This window comes from Mesocricetus auratus, unplaced genomic scaffold, assembly GCF_017639785.1.
Source record: "Mesocricetus auratus isolate SY011 unplaced genomic scaffold, BCM_Maur_2.0 Super-Scaffold_100676, whole genome shotgun sequence".
NCBI lineage: Eukaryota > Metazoa > Chordata > Mammalia > Rodentia > Cricetidae > Mesocricetus > Mesocricetus auratus.
The window spans coordinates 75,370,561-75,386,389 of record NW_024429266.1 but is presented as its reverse complement, the minus strand read 5'-3'; positions in this window follow the sequence as shown (position 1 = coordinate 75,386,389).

Sequence of the window (15,829 nt, the reverse complement as noted above, 5' to 3'; positions counted from 1 at the left end):
GGGATGTCCTTCTGCATACGATGCATATGTGTTTCTCTTACTGCTTGATGAATAAACACTGATTGGCCAGTAGCCAGTCAGGATGTGTAGGTGGGGCTACCAGATGAGGAAAATTTTGGCAAGAGGAAGGCAGACAGAAGCTTCCAGAGAGATTCCATGTAGCTACCAGGAAGATAGGACCCTAGGCATTCTCCAGTAAGTTAAGGCCATGTAGAAATACATAGATATATAGTTTTAGGTTAATAATTAAAAAGGAGCTAGCCAGTAAGAAGCCTAAGCCATCAGCCATATAGTTTATATTTGAATTAAGCCTTTGTGTGTTTATTTGGAGTTAAAATATCTGTGGGACCAGGTGGGACAGAAACTTCATCTACCTGCCAGTAATTTCAACATGGATTTCCAAGTCTACAGGAATGTGGAAGAATACATTTATACTTTGTCAAATCATTGCAAAAAAGTACAAACTGCACTTTGACAACTCTCTGCACAGGTGTGATATATTGTGTTTACTCTCACTACATCCTCTTTCAGTGCTCTCCCATTCGTCACTCTTCTCTTCCAGCACCTTCTCATGAGTTTTTGTTTTGTTTTATGACCTACTGAGTTTAACCAGACTTATCTGTGTCGCCATGGGTTAGGAACTATCCTTTGGAGCCTGGTGGAGTAAATAGTAAGTATGCTAATAAAGGCAGTGCCTGTCCATTCTTCACAATACATTAGTAGCCAATACTTCATTGTGAAGAGATAAGACACACTAGCCCCTCCCAGAGGCATGGTTGACTATTAACAGGTTCATTCTCATGAAGGTTAAGTATAGGCAACAGCAGTTACACTGAGTTCACATTTACATTGTCTGTATAATGTTGAGAAGATGAAATTTTGCAGCCATTTTACCCTCACAAGTTACCCAATCTTAGCTGATCCATAGTAGAGTATAGACTAAGTACTGCTTATGAGTCTACATAGCAACTTTGGTGTTTTTTTTCCCCTGATGAACAATCTGTTCCTTTTGCTCTATCACGAGAGTATAATCAAGATGGTGTGCTGGAGTTCTCTTTGATACAATGTGTTATTTGTTCTGTCCTTTTACCCTTCAAAGAATTGCATAAATTATCTATGGACTACATGTTATAGACAATTAAACATTCATACCATGATTCCATATATAGCCACACACACAGTGGGATACATACAGACTGATAGATATGAATATCTGAGAAAAACTCCTTCTGTAATTAACTGTGTGTCTGAATCATGCTAAGTTCATTCTGTTTAATGATGTCTCCAGCTTTAATCCACCCTCTCATACATAATACTTACTTCACTCTTTTGCTTCATTTTCCAAAACAGACCACTGGTATCTGTCATCCTCCACTGGAGGATATAACTGCTCAGTCTTACCTTCAAGTGTGTAATGGGATCAAGATTGTTAATCTGTGTCTGTGTGGTAAATATCTTTACTAATTAGAATATGGTGCTTGGGTATAACTTCTTTTGTTTTCAGATTCAATGACTAAGTATTTCAGAAATGACTTATTTCTATACCTTTTATTCCCATACTTTTGCAACATTTTGTGTGTGTGTGTGTGTGCAGCAATATATATATATGTATATATATATATATATATATATATATATATATATGGAGTATCTGTGTGTAGTTGTTTTTGTAGATACCAGAGATCAAGTTCAGGTGCCTTCTTCAGTCTTTCCGCTCCTTTTATTTTTTGAGACAGACTCAGTTTGACCTGGAGCTAACTGCTTCAGTTAAGCTGTCTTATCAGCTCTAAGAATTCATGTCTCTACATTCCCAATGCTTATATTACAAGCTATAACATTAAAAAATAATTTCATGCTAAAATGTATATTCAAGCTATCACATTTTAAAACATTTCTAGGATTCAACTCTTATTTTCATACTTCCACAACATGCACACCATCTGCTGCATTCTCCAGCCCACATGTTTTACATCTTCACCTTGTATTTGACAGGTCATCCTACAATATTCTGACCTCCTAAACTACTGCTAATTTACATCAATTATGGTTCACTCATTATGTATAATATCCTATTTGTTTTGGCAAATGCAGTATATCACCTGTTTATAATTATGAAACCATAGAAATCTGACCAATATCCTAAATGCTTCTGTATTTGTCTGAGCAGTCTCCATACCACGAGATCCCACCTAACATCCAATATTCCTTTTGCTCTCTTTTTCTTTCATTTCACTTTTACAAATGCCATTTGGATTATAGTAATCATAAAGCATGGAGCATTAATATAGTCCCTTATTTTTCTTAGCACATATGTTTAATAAGATTTATTTGTATGTTCTTTTAACTCAGGCAGCACAAACTTATTATTCAGACTCAGTGAAATTCCCTTGAACACAGATACACGGTTTGTTTGCATATACCTTGATGGGTGTCTTAAATGACTCTAGGTTTTGCTTATTATGTATATATTTATGTAAATATTAAAGGTAATGTTTTGTGTGAGAGTTGTTTACAAATTATATGTGTAAATAGTTAATGAACAAGCACTGGACCATATTGAAGGATGATACCTAGCTTTGAGGAATGTGGATGAACCTTACTTAGGGATAGGTAATGTGCAAGATGCTGTTTCTACAGGTATGATGAAAATTGTTTGGCATTAGCAGGCCCAGGAATTGAATGTTCTGATTACTTTGAATACTCACTAGAGTATAATACTGCCAGTTCTAGGATTTTCACCTTTCCTACATATCTGCCACGGGATTTCACAGTTCTCTTGATTTTTCAATTTGCAAATAAGTTATGTTAAGCATATATTCACACATTTATTTACATATGCCAGTCTCCTTTATTGAGCTATATTTGGGAGTATTAGTCTGGTTTGAAGTTTAACTCTGCTTTCCTTTGAGTTCAAAAGTTATTTGTATTTTTTCTCTTATTAGACATGTATAATATATTTATAAGTACTTTCTCCTTGTCCATAGCTTTCCATTCTCATCACTTAACAGTGCCACATTTTAAGTTTTAATAATATCTATGATTTTATTCTCTTATTGATTATGATTTTGGCATTACAAACTCATATCAAAACTCAACACAAAACTGAAAGTTTTGGGAAATTTTTATCAATTTCTCAAAGATTTCTTTAGTTTTAAAATTTGCATTTTATTTAATACTGTAAAAACTAAACTAAAATTGTAAGATAAGTGTCCATGTTAATTTGGTGGTCATTTATTTCAGTAACATTTTTTAGAAAGGTGTACATTTTTTGGATCATGTATCAACAATAACTTTCTGTCTGGTTGGATCTACTACTCTATGCTGTTCTTTCAATCCAAGTCTATTTTTGCTAACATCTATTGCCTTATTATTTAATTTATATTCTAAGTTTTGAATTGGATAAATGAATTCTACTGTCCCATTTGTCTTCTTCCTTGCTGTATCAGCCAATATGTGATGAAAAGTAGAGTCATGTTTCCAGCACAAGCTGAATAGCATCCTAGACTTACATTGATATCTAACCTGCAAACCATCTTGGAAAGAATTTTATTAAAAGAAAAACTGAGCATTCTGACTAGTAAACATAAAATATGTTCCAAATTCTTTGGATTGTCATTGATTTCTATATTAGAACATTGTAACTTGATACATATATATTCTATCACTATATTTTGTTATATATATATTATTTTGTAGAAATATTCAATAATATTTTATTACAAATTCTAATGTTTCATAACTGCATGTACAAAGCTCATTGCAACTATGAATTCTCGTTTATATATTGTTGGGAGTTGTATGGCCCAATTTTGTATCAGCATGTGAACAACTGTACAATGGGTCTTTCTGAGGCAAAGGGTGTGAAGATGGTCTCTCACTCAGCAAGGACCACTGGGCCTCAAGATACAGCAGACTCCTGCTAAGACAGCACAGCCTTCATGCTCTCTTCTCTCTTGTAGATTTTATGATTTTTCTTGGTGGTTTATACTTTTACTTTGACAGATGTGATCGTTCCTGGAAACCCAACTTCTTTCTCAAATATCCCCCAAAATTTTTCAGGAACTGATGCTTCTCAGATTTCTTACTTAGAAATACCAGGTGTCATTCCAGACCCTGGGTACTGTTCTGATTCAGTGCTGACATGATTGGAGGCAATAAAAATTATAGGGCAGTTAAACAAATTCAAGTTAACTGTATGCATGCCTTTGATGACAAACCACCTCTATTTCTGTAAACATGCTTTGTTCAGTTTGAACTATATTGTTGTCCCTAAGAATGAGTGCCTATCTATATTACTTTTTAGCTTTGTAAGGAAAGTTATGTGTTTGGTTTCATCTTTATTGAAGCTAACAAATGCTGAATACTGTTTTTTTATATGCTATTATTACAATCTTTTTTATCATTTTTATTTTAATTTTAAATAGCTTGTTTTACATGTCAATCCCAGTTCCCTCTCCCTCCCCTCCTCCCGCACTCCCCTTCCCCCCTCCCTCCCACCCTATTGCCAAATCCTTCCACATAGGGGATATCTAGAGTCTGTCACTTTACTCTTTGTAGGGTGCAGGCACTCCCCTAAGAGTCCAGGCTGAGAGAGCATCTCTCTTTTTGCTATAGTCACATGAAGACAGTTTGTATACCAGGGATAGACACTGATCCACAGCTCAGGGCCCCATAGGTTGCCCAGGCCTTCTCACTGACACTCACATTTGGGAGGTCCAGATCAGTCCCATGCTGGCCTCCCCACTGTCGGTCTGGGGTTCAAGAGCACTCCCCTGTTCAGATCAGCTGTCTCTCCTGGTTTTGCCAGCCCATTCTTTGCCAATTTGCTCATCGCTCCTCTCTCTCTGTCACTGGGTTCCTTGGGTTCAGTTCAGTGATTAATTGTGTGTTTGCCTCTGCTTCCATCAGTCACAGGATGAAGGCTCCCGGATGGTTATAGACATCAAGTTCATTATCAGGAATGGGCATTCAAGGTGGTCCCTCCACTATTGCTTAGCTTGCCAATTGGTGTTATCCCTTTAGATCACTCGAGGTCACTCTGGTGCCTGATCTGTCTTCAATCCTATGATTCCCTCTTCCCCCTATTCTACCCCCACCCCCTCAACTTCCTGTTCCCCCATGACCAACTCTCTTCCTCTTCACCCCCATCTCTTCTTCCCAGGTCCCACTCCCCCCACCCCTCGCCGTGTTCCCCATCCATTCCGAGGATCTTCTTTCCATCCACTTCCCTTGGGTACTATGCATATATGCATATCTTTTAGGTTCTTTCCTGTTTCCCAGACTCTCTATCTGTGGAAGTGCAGACTGGCACTATCCTGATCCATGTCTAAAATCCATATATGAGTGAGTACATACCATGTTTGTCTTTTTGCGACTGGGTTACCTCACTCAGGATGGTTTCTTCCAGTGCTATCCATTTCCCTGCGAATTTCAAGATTCCATTGTTTTTTTCTGCTGAGTAATACTTCATTGTGTAAATGTACCATATTTTCTCATTCCACTCTTCAGATGAGGGGCATCTAGGTTGCTTCCAGTTTCTGGCTATTACAAACAATGCTGCTATGAACATAGTGGAGCAGATGCCCTTGTTGTATGAACCTGCCTCATTTGGATAAAGCCTAAGAGTGGAATTGCTGGGTCTAGTGGTAGACTAATTCCCATTTTCCTGAGGAATCTCCATACTGACTTGCAAAGAGGCTGTATGAGTCGGCACTCCCACCAGCAGTGGAGGAGTGTCCCTCTCTCTCCACATCCTCTCCAGCATAAATTGTCTTCGGTGTTTTTGTTTCTAGCCATTCTGACAGGAGTAAGATGGTACCTCAGAGTTGTTTTGATTTGCATTTCCCTGATGGCTAAGGATGTTGAGCACTTTCTTAAGTGTCTCTTGGCCATTTTAGCCTCCTCTACTGAGAATTCTCTATTTAGCTCTGTACCCCACCTTTTAAGTGGATCCTTTGGTGTTTTGGAGACTTGTTTCTTGAGTTCTTTGTAAATTTTGGAGATTAGCCCTCTGTCAGATGTAGGGTTAGTGAATATCTTTTCCCATTCTGTGGCCTGCCTTTTTGTCTTTTTGACTGTGTCCTTTGCCTTACAGAAGCTTTTTAATTTCAGAAGGTCCCATTTGTTAATTGTCGATCTCAGTGCCTGTGCCACTGGTGTTATGTTTAGGAAGTGGTCTCCTGTTCCAACTCGTTGAAGAGTATCTCCCACTTTCTCTTCTAAAAGTTTCATTGTGGCTGGATTTATGTTGAGATCTTTGATCCATTTGGACTTAAGTTTTGTACAAGGCGATAAACCTGGATCTATCTGCAGTCTTCTGCATACCAGTACCCAGTTATGCCAGCACCATTTGTTGAAGATGCTTTCTTTTTTCCCATTGTACAGTTTTAGCTTCTTTGTCAAAAATCAAGTGTTCATAGGTGTGTGGGTTAAAATTAGGGCTTTCGATTCAGTTCCATTGGTCTACCTGCCTATTTTTGTGCCAATACCAAGCTGTTTTCAGGACTATAGCTCTATAATAGAGCTTGAAGTCAGGTATGGTGATGCCTCCTGAAATTCCTTTATTGTATAGGGATGTTTTGGCTATCCTGGGCCTTTTGTTTTTCCATATAAAGTTGATTAATGTTCTTTCCAGGTCCTTGAAGAATTGTGATGGAATTTTGATAGGGATGCATTGAATCTATAGACTGCTTTTGGCAAGATTGCCATTTTTATTATGTTGATCCTACCAATCCAAGAGCATGGGAGATCTTTCCATTTTCTGGTATCTTCTTTGATTTCTTTCTTTAAAGACACAAAGTTCTTGATATACAGGTCTTTCACTTCCTTGGTTAACATTATCCCCAGATATTTGATGCTGTTTTTGGCTATTGTAAAAGGTGATGTTTCACTGATTTCTTTCTCAGTCACTTCATCATCTGTATATAATAGGGCCACTGATTTTTTTTTGAGTTTACCTTGTATCCTGCCACATTGCTGAAGGTGTTTATCAGCTCTAGGAGTAACCTTGAGGAGTTTTTTTGGGTCACTTATGTAAACTATCATATCATCTGCAAATAGTGAAAGTTTGACTTCTTCTTTTCCTATTTGTATCCCCTTTATCTCCTTTTGTTGTCTTATTGCTGTAGCTAGAACTTCAAGTACAATATTGAAGAGATATGGAGAGAGTGGACAGCCTTGTCTTGTTCCTGATTTTAGAGGAATTGCTTTGAGTTTCTCTCCATTTAGTTTGATGTTAGTTGTTGGTTTACTGTATATTGCTTTTATTATATTCAGGTACAATCCTGTTATCCCTGATCTCTCTAGGACCTTTATCATGAAGGGGTGCTGGATTTTGTCAAAGGCTTTTTCAGCATCTAGTGAGATGATCATGTGATTTTTCTTTCACAGATTGTTAATATGGTGGATTACATTGATAGATTTTCTAATGTTGAACCATCCCTGCATTCCTGGAATGAAGTCTACTTGATCATGGTGGATGATTTTTCTGATGTGTTCTTGAATCTGGTTTGCGAGTATTTTATTGAGTATTTTTGCATCAATGTTCATGAGGGAAAATGGTCTTTAGTTCTCTTTCTTAGGTGTGTCTTTGTGGGGCTTGGGTATCAAGGTAATTGTAGCCTTGTAGAAAGAGTTTGTCAGTAAGCCTCCTGCTTCTATTGTGTGGAATACTTTGAGGAGTATTGGAATTAGCTCTTCTTCGAATTTCTGATAGAATTCTGCACTGAAGCCATCTGGGCCTGGGCTTTATTTGTTTGGGAGACTTTTGATGACTGCTTCTATTTCATTAGGGGTTATAGGTCTGTTTAGATTGTTTATCTGTTCTTGATTTAGTTTTGGCAAGTGATATCTATCCAGGAAATTGTCCATTTCCTTTAAATTTTCAAATTTTGTGGAGTACAGATTTTCAAAGTATGCCCTGATGATTCTCTTGATTTCCTCAGAGTCCGTTGTTATGTCCCCTTTTTCATCCCTGATTTTGTTAATTAGCATGCTCTCTCTCTGTCTTTTGATTAGTTTGGACATAGGTTTGTCTATTTTGTTGATTTTCTCAAAGAACCAACTCTTTATTTCATTGATCCTTCTCAGTGTTTTCCTGGTTTCTACTTGATTGATTTCAGCCCTCAATTTGATTATTTCCTGGCGTCTGCTCCTCCTGGGGGAGTTTGCTTCTTTTTGTTCTAGAACATTCAGCTGTGCTATTAATTCTCTTGTATGACTCTTACTGTTTTTGGTTCAACAATAGGTTTGATGTAAAAGATGGGAAAAAACTTATTTGTTTTTTTTTCAGAAGTTAATTCTGGAACATTGGGGTAAGTATGCTTATTTTTGAAGTAAAAATAAAGACTACTTGAGCTGTTTGAGGCCAGCTACTTGTATGAAATTCATTTGGTGGTCAGATAATTCTTCTGCTGATGTCCCTTCCTCATCTCAGCACATGTACCCACACAGAGTTGACTTCAGCAATATAGATTGTGCCGAATCCCAATACTCATTAATTCATTTTTGAAACAATGGTAATTACATAATTAAGAATAATTTTTCACACCTTTAATCCCAGTTGCTGGGAGGCAGAGGCAGGAAAATCTCTGTGAGTTCAAGTTCTACATTGTGAGTTCCAGAATAGCTAGTGTTTCAAAGTAAGACTCTCCTTTATAAACAAACAAAAATGAACAAGAAGAATAATTTTATTATATTAAATATCATTTGATTTATAGTTTCAAAATATAAGCTTTGCAGCCCTTTATTAAAGTGACTTCTAAGCATTTAATTCCTTAGATGCTGTTGAAAATATAAGTATTCTATGAATTTTACTTTTTGGTGGTCATCACCACCAAAGAAAAAAACAGTATTATAAATGCTATTTCATATGCCGTTGATGCCATAAGACTCCATGTCAAAACTGTGTCTTTGATAAATAGAAATACTCTTCACTTTCTTCTAGCACAGTGTGTGTGTGTGTGTGTGTGTGTGTGTGTGTGTTTATTCAGTGGTTTTCACTTTGTCTTGTCCAGATCTCAAAGGAAAGTGCTGCTTTTACTTTCTATCTTCCATGATGGGAGCATGTTTTGTTATTGTGTTACTTTTTAATTTTACTTTTTGTTATATTGTGGAAGTTCACTTCTATTCCCACCTTGGTAAGTGTGCTTTGTTTTGTATTACTTTATTTTTGTGCTGAAAATGTTTTCAAACAGTTTTTCAAATGCTTGCTATGTGTCTAGTGAAAGAAAATTGTGTAAGTGATATACCTGTATTTCTAGATTAGTAATTGGAAACATACTTCAGTTCCTCTTAGTCACAATGCTCCACTGTGCTAGGATGGCAATTTCCCATTTTCCATTTGGAAGGCATGAGTATGATGCATCCACAGTTCACTTTCTTCAGTCCCAATTGGATCTGGTGTAGCCCTAGCAGCTTATGCTTATATGAGGAGTACCCATGCAAATAAAATCAACTGCCTCACAGAATTAAAATATGATGATTTTATTGCTGCGCTGCTGAGAACATCATAGAGTGTTGTCTCTCTTAGTCACTAAGAGTCTGTCAGGCATCTTTTTTTTTTGGTTTTTTATGAGACAGGGTTTCTCTGTATTGTTTTCGAGGCTACCAGTCCAGCCCGGCCTCGAATTCACAGAGATCCGCCTGCCTCTGCCTCCCGAGTGCTGGGATTAAAGGCTTGTGCCACCACCGCCCAGCTTGTGCATCTTAAGGATAAAAGGTACCAAAGGAAGGGGGATTCCCATTCAGGGATTTGATTTTAACTGTCAGGATAGTCCTCCCAAAGACCCCATTAGTCCATCAACACTAGCTGTTAACCTCCTCAAATATACAATTAAATATGACCCTGTTCACCCATTTCTTTTCTCCAACTTTCCCCTGATCCCTCCCAACACAACCCTCTCATAACTCAATTTTCTTGTTTTCTTACTATTTATTTATTGTTTTTTTGTTAATAACCTACTAACTCAATTCACTGCTGCCCGTTAGTGCATGTGCAAACCACCAGTGGCCAGACTACTGAAGAATGATTTTCCTCCACTATCAGCTATCAACTGCCATAAATTCCTCAGCTCCTCAATTCTAGGTTTGCAGTGAGGTCTGTTATTAATTTTGGAACATTCTCAACCAGTATATCTTCAAACATTTCTTCTCCGTTCATGCATGTTCCCTAAAATAGTCTAATTATATTTATCTTAACACTTTTGAAATTGGTCCAAGATATTTGACTTTTTGATCTTTTTTACATTCTAATTTTATATTTGCAATTTATTCTGGGAGGTCTGTGATGATATGTCCTTTAGCTCACTAGTTTTCAGCAGTGTGCAGTCTTCAAATAAGCTTATCCTAGCCCATCCTCACTCTTTTTAACAGTGCGTTGGACTTCTTTCAATTCCATTAGCTTTATTTCTTAAACGCCCTTCTCTGTATTCATGTAATGTCTGTGTTCTTGATTGCTGCTGTTTCTAAAAGAGTTTTCAACATATTAATTGGTTATTTTAGATTTCTTTTCTGATAATCATATAGCTTGCAGAATATATAATTTCAACTGCAGAATTGGTTAGTTTGTTTCATGTCTTCAATTTTAGGGACAATTTTTCCTTTAAAAGTTACTAGACCATTTTAAGATTTGCTGTGGTTGCTGACAGCCTGGAAGGATTTTTCAGATTACAAAGACTGAGGAGAATAAGTCTTTAAGTGAGTTGTTTTCAGTTTGTCTAGAGCCAGGCTCTGCTTCATATTTACTGAGAATTGAGGGTCTGGTACACAAATTTCAGGTTTCTGTAGTGTGAATTCTTTTCTCCCGTGTTTATGTGTGCCTATGCCCATGTTTTCTGGATGCGCATGTATACATTTGTGCAGGCTCTCTAACTGAACCCAGAGATAGCCAACTCATCTAGTCTACCTAGGCATCTTTCTCTATGGACCGTCTCTCAAATCTCCAAGTACTGAGATTAGAGGCAGCCACAATTTCTCCAGTGATTCTGAGCATATAAACTCTGGTTTTGAATCTTGGACAGCAAGTACTGTACATACTGTGTCATCTCCCTAGCCCCTCAAATTTCTCTAACATCTTTTCTATCTCTCTGTTGTTTTAAGTTGGGCTTTCCTGTGTATGCACACTTTGAAATGGTTGTCTTTTGTTGCTCTCTTTTGTGATTTTCTTCTGTGGGTATAGTAGCAAGGTGTATTATAAATCCTAATATTATCACATGCTTCTTGACTCCTAGAACTTTGAAACTTGGTTGTTTTTAATGCCTTGTTACATTCCTGTGGGCAAGATCCCTAAATCAACAGCACTCCTTTGCTCAGGAATGACATTATGGGTGTTCTTTCTTGTGCTTGCACAAGTTGTTTGCATAGGAATTGGTACCACCCATCTCAATTGAAGAGGTCTGCATGCTTCAGAGTCTATAATTTTTGGTCCTTCCTGAGCTGAAACCTCAAGAGACCCAAATTAAAAAAAATGTCCTCTTCATCAAAGTTGTGTATGTGTATGTATCTACTGAGTAATTGCTGCAGAACTTCATCATGATTGGGTACTGTGTGTTCAATTCTTATATTCCCAAGGCAGGAGTCTTCCTTGACTTGAGTTTGAAGTATTCTTTAAACTCAGACTACATTCCAGTGCTGCTGTGAACATCTGGCACTCAACAGCAATTTAGAGAGAATACAGTCCATCCTGGTGCATAGGTGTGGCCACAGGAGATGAGGTCAGTCTGGGACATTTCATTGGCAATCCAGAAGCAGAAAAGGAAACATGAAAGAGGGGTAAGGCAATAAAACCTCAAGGCCTACCCCAAATGACTTACTTCTTAAAGGTATCACTACCTTCCCAAGCAGCGCTGTTAGCTGGGAACCATATGTTCCCAGCCTATGGGGACATTCCACATTCAAACTTCAATACCTGAAAGGGGAACTGTGATCATTGCTGCGAGGACATTACAGATTCCTGGGGGTTAAAATCTTCAGAACATTGGTGTTCCCTAATGTGAGGAGCCGCCCTCGCTATCGCTATCGCCATTAGAAGATGGCTCTGACATCTGCTGTCAGTTGGAGTTCACCGTTTACGCTGTGCTTCTCCCGTGGCGTCATCTGGGGTGATGAGCAAACCACCAATCTCGGCTCTACACGTCTCACTCGGAGCTCCTAGGCTTATATAAGGGGCTGGGTTTCTTAGCTTGGGGTCTCCCTTTCCGATCTCTCAAGATGTATTAAAGCTTTACTGCAGAAGGTTCCGAGTGTCCTGCGTCGTTCTTGCTGGCGAGACGGTAGCGCGGGACATCTGGTGCCGAAACCCGGGAACTCTTCAACATCGCTGGAGCCACGGGAGACCCCTCGGAAGACGGGGCGGATTCCGAACTGCAGGGACGTAAGTTCAGAGAGGTATGCTTTATCCTGAACACCCCTTTTCTCGACTTTGGCCTTAGTTTGTCATCACCATGGGACGGGTCAGTGGAGGCTCTGGTGCTAGTCCTGTTTGTCCTTCTTCTTCATCGTGGCTGGTGCTGACAGAACGGTGCTGTCAGTCTGGTAAAGGAGTTGAGCGCCGTTTTTTAGATAAGCCGCTAGCGTGATGGGGTTGTCACAGTCAGTGGTTACTGCCATACAGACTTTGCTAAAACAAAGAGATCTTAAAATTGCACCACGAACACTTCAAAATTTTGTGAAGGAGGTAGATAGAGTGGCACCATGGTATGCTTGTTCCGGGTCCCTCACTGTGGCCTCATGGAACAAGCTAGGAAAAGAACTAGACAGGAAGCATGCAGAAGGAGATCTCCGCTTAGGTACCAAAGCCATTTGGAAGCTAGTTAAAAACTGCTTGGAGGATGAGGCCTGTCACCCTGCTATAGTAGAAAGTCAGGGAACCTTAGAGGAAGTTCAGGATAGCATGTCAGAAACTGAACGGAGTGAGAGAATGGGAGCTCGCAAAAGGAAAGACATACCTAAGAAAAAAGGCCCTCCCCAAGAAGTTAAGGAAGGGGGAGAGAAAGAAGGCAGTGATCATTCACCCCCTAACAAATCTAAGAAAAAGAAAAAGCCAGAATCTAGCCTATACCCTACGGTAGAGCTAGAAGCCTTGGAGCTAGATAATTCCGATTCTGACACTCTGGATTCTAGCGAAGAAGGTGGTCTAGAGGAGGAGGTGGCACGGTATGAGGAAGAAAGATATCACCCTGATAGACACCGGCCGCTGAAAACAAAAATGAATGTGAGGCCACCGCCTATAAATCCGGCGGGCTCACGCCCCTCGGCGCCTCCGCAGTATGAGCTTCGGCTGAATACTGGTACTGACTCCTTTTTACCTTTAGAGGAACGGAGAAAAATACAAATGGCTTTTCCAGTATTCGAGAATGTGGAAGGCAGAAGAGTACATACCCCCGTAGATTACAATCAAATCAAAGAATTGGCCGAATCCGTTCGTAATTATGGGGTCAATGCTAACTTTACCACAATACAGGGGGAAAGGCTTGCTAATTTTGCCATGACTCCCACTGACTGGCAGACGACAGTGAAAGCAGTGCTTCCCAACATGGGACAATACATGGAATGGAAGGCTCTCTGGTATGATGCAGCCCAGGCGCAAGCTAGAGTTAATGCCACAGCTGAAGATGAGAATCAGAGGCAATGAACATTTGAAATGCTGACAGGTCAGGGTCAACATGCCCTTAATCAAACCAACTACATCTGGGGCGTCTATGGTCAGGTGTCGGCTGCTGCTATTAAAGCATGGAAGGCCCTCACAAAAAGGGGAGAATCCAGTGGACACCTTACAAAGATTGTCCAAGGACCCCAAGAGCCATTTTCAGACTTTGTGGCCAGAATGACCGAGGCCGCCGGTCGCATCTTTGGTGATTCAGAACAAGCTATGCCCCTAATTGAGCAACTTGTCTATGAACAAGCAACCCAGGAATGTCGAGCAGCTATCGCCCCTCACAAAAGCAAAGGTTTACAAGATTGGCTCAGAGTGTGCAGGGAGCTGGGGGGACCCCTAAACAATGCAGGACTAGCTGCCGCCATTTTACAAATGCACAGGCGTAGAGATTTATCTAGTCAAAAAGCTTGTTTTAATTGTGGGAAAATGGGGCACCTTAAGAAAGATTGTCAAGCCCCTGAAAGAACAAGAGAACTGGAGCTTTGCCGTCATTGTGGTAAAGGTTATCATAGGGCTAGTGAATGCCGGTCAGTCCGGGATATGAAAGGGAGGCTTCTGCCCCCTATTGAAGAACCCAAGGTACCCCAATCAAAAAACGGGTCATGGGGCCCATGGTCCCAGGGCCCTCAGAAATATGGGAACCAATTTCAGAAAAGCAATCAAGAGGAAGTAGAGGCTTCCGAGGAACCCCCGGAATGGACTTGTGTGCCGCCTCCGACTTCTTACTCATGCCCCAAATGAATGTGCAACCGGTCCCAGTCCATTCCCCTGGACCTTTGCCCCCTGCCACCATTGGGCTTATTCTGGGCCATGGCTCCTTAACTTTACAGGGACTCATTATATATCCTGGGATTGTTGACCCGTATCATAAAGAGGAGATTCAAGTTCTCTGTTCTAGCCCTCGGGGTGTATTTTCTATAAAGCAGGGAGATAGAATTGCACAACTGGTGTTGCTGCCCTCCCTCGGGGATAGAGAAACCTACACTTTACAAAAAAGGCTATGGGATCTTCTGGAAGTGATTCAGCCTATCTGGCTATACCCCTAAATGAGAGACCTACAATAAAATTGTTAATTAATGGAAAAGAATTTGAAGGGATAATGGATACGGGAGCAGACAAGAGCATTATTTCACTCCATTGGTGGCCGAAGTCTTGGCCCACTGTTGTTTCATCTCATTCTCTACAAGGTCTTGGATACCAGTCCTCTCCTGCCATCAGTGCCTCAGCCTTAACCTGGCGGAACGCTGAGGGCAAACAGGGATGTTTTACCCCCTATGTGTTGCCACTCCCTGTAAATTTATGGGAACGGGATGTGTTACAAGCCATGGGCATGACCCTAACTAATGAATACTCCCCCCCAGGCATCAGCCATTATGGGAAAGATGGGGTATACAAAGGGTAGAGGCTTGGGTAGGCAAGAACAAGGCAGAATAAAACCCATTACGCAACATGGAAATCGGGGTAGAAAAGGACTGGGTTTTATTTAGGGGCCATTGAGGCTTCATGACCCATACCGTGGAAAACAGAGGAGCCGTTATGGGTCTCTCAATGGCCTCTATCCTCTGAAAAATTAGAGGCTGTCACAAGATTAGTGCAAGAACAGGAACGGCTGGGGCATCTAGAGCCTTCTACCTCCCCATGGAATACACCAATTTTTGTTATTAAGAAGAAATCTGGGAAGTGGAGATTACTCCACGACGTGTGGGCCATTAACAATCAGATGCATCTTTTTGGCCCTGTTCAAAGAGGACTTCCTTTGCTTTCTGCACTTCCTCAAGATTGGAAGCTTATTATTATAGATATTAAGGATTGTTTCTTCTCTGTTCCACTTTACCCACGGGATAGCCCAAGGTTTGCCTTCACTATCCCTTCTCTTAATCATATGGAACCAGACAAGAGATTTCAGTGGAAGGTACTGCCGCAAGGCATGGCCAATAGCCCAACAATATGTCAGCAGTATGTGCAGGAGGCTTTGGAGCCAATTAGGAAGCAATTTACATCTTTAATCATGATCCATTATATGGACGATATTCTTATTTGTCACAAAGAGTTAGATGTTTTACAAAAGGCTTTTCCCATGCTGGTGGCTGAATTAAAACAGTGGGGATTAGAGATTGCCTCAGAAAAGGTTCAAATTGCAGATACAGGCCTGTTTTTGGGCTCAATGATTACTCC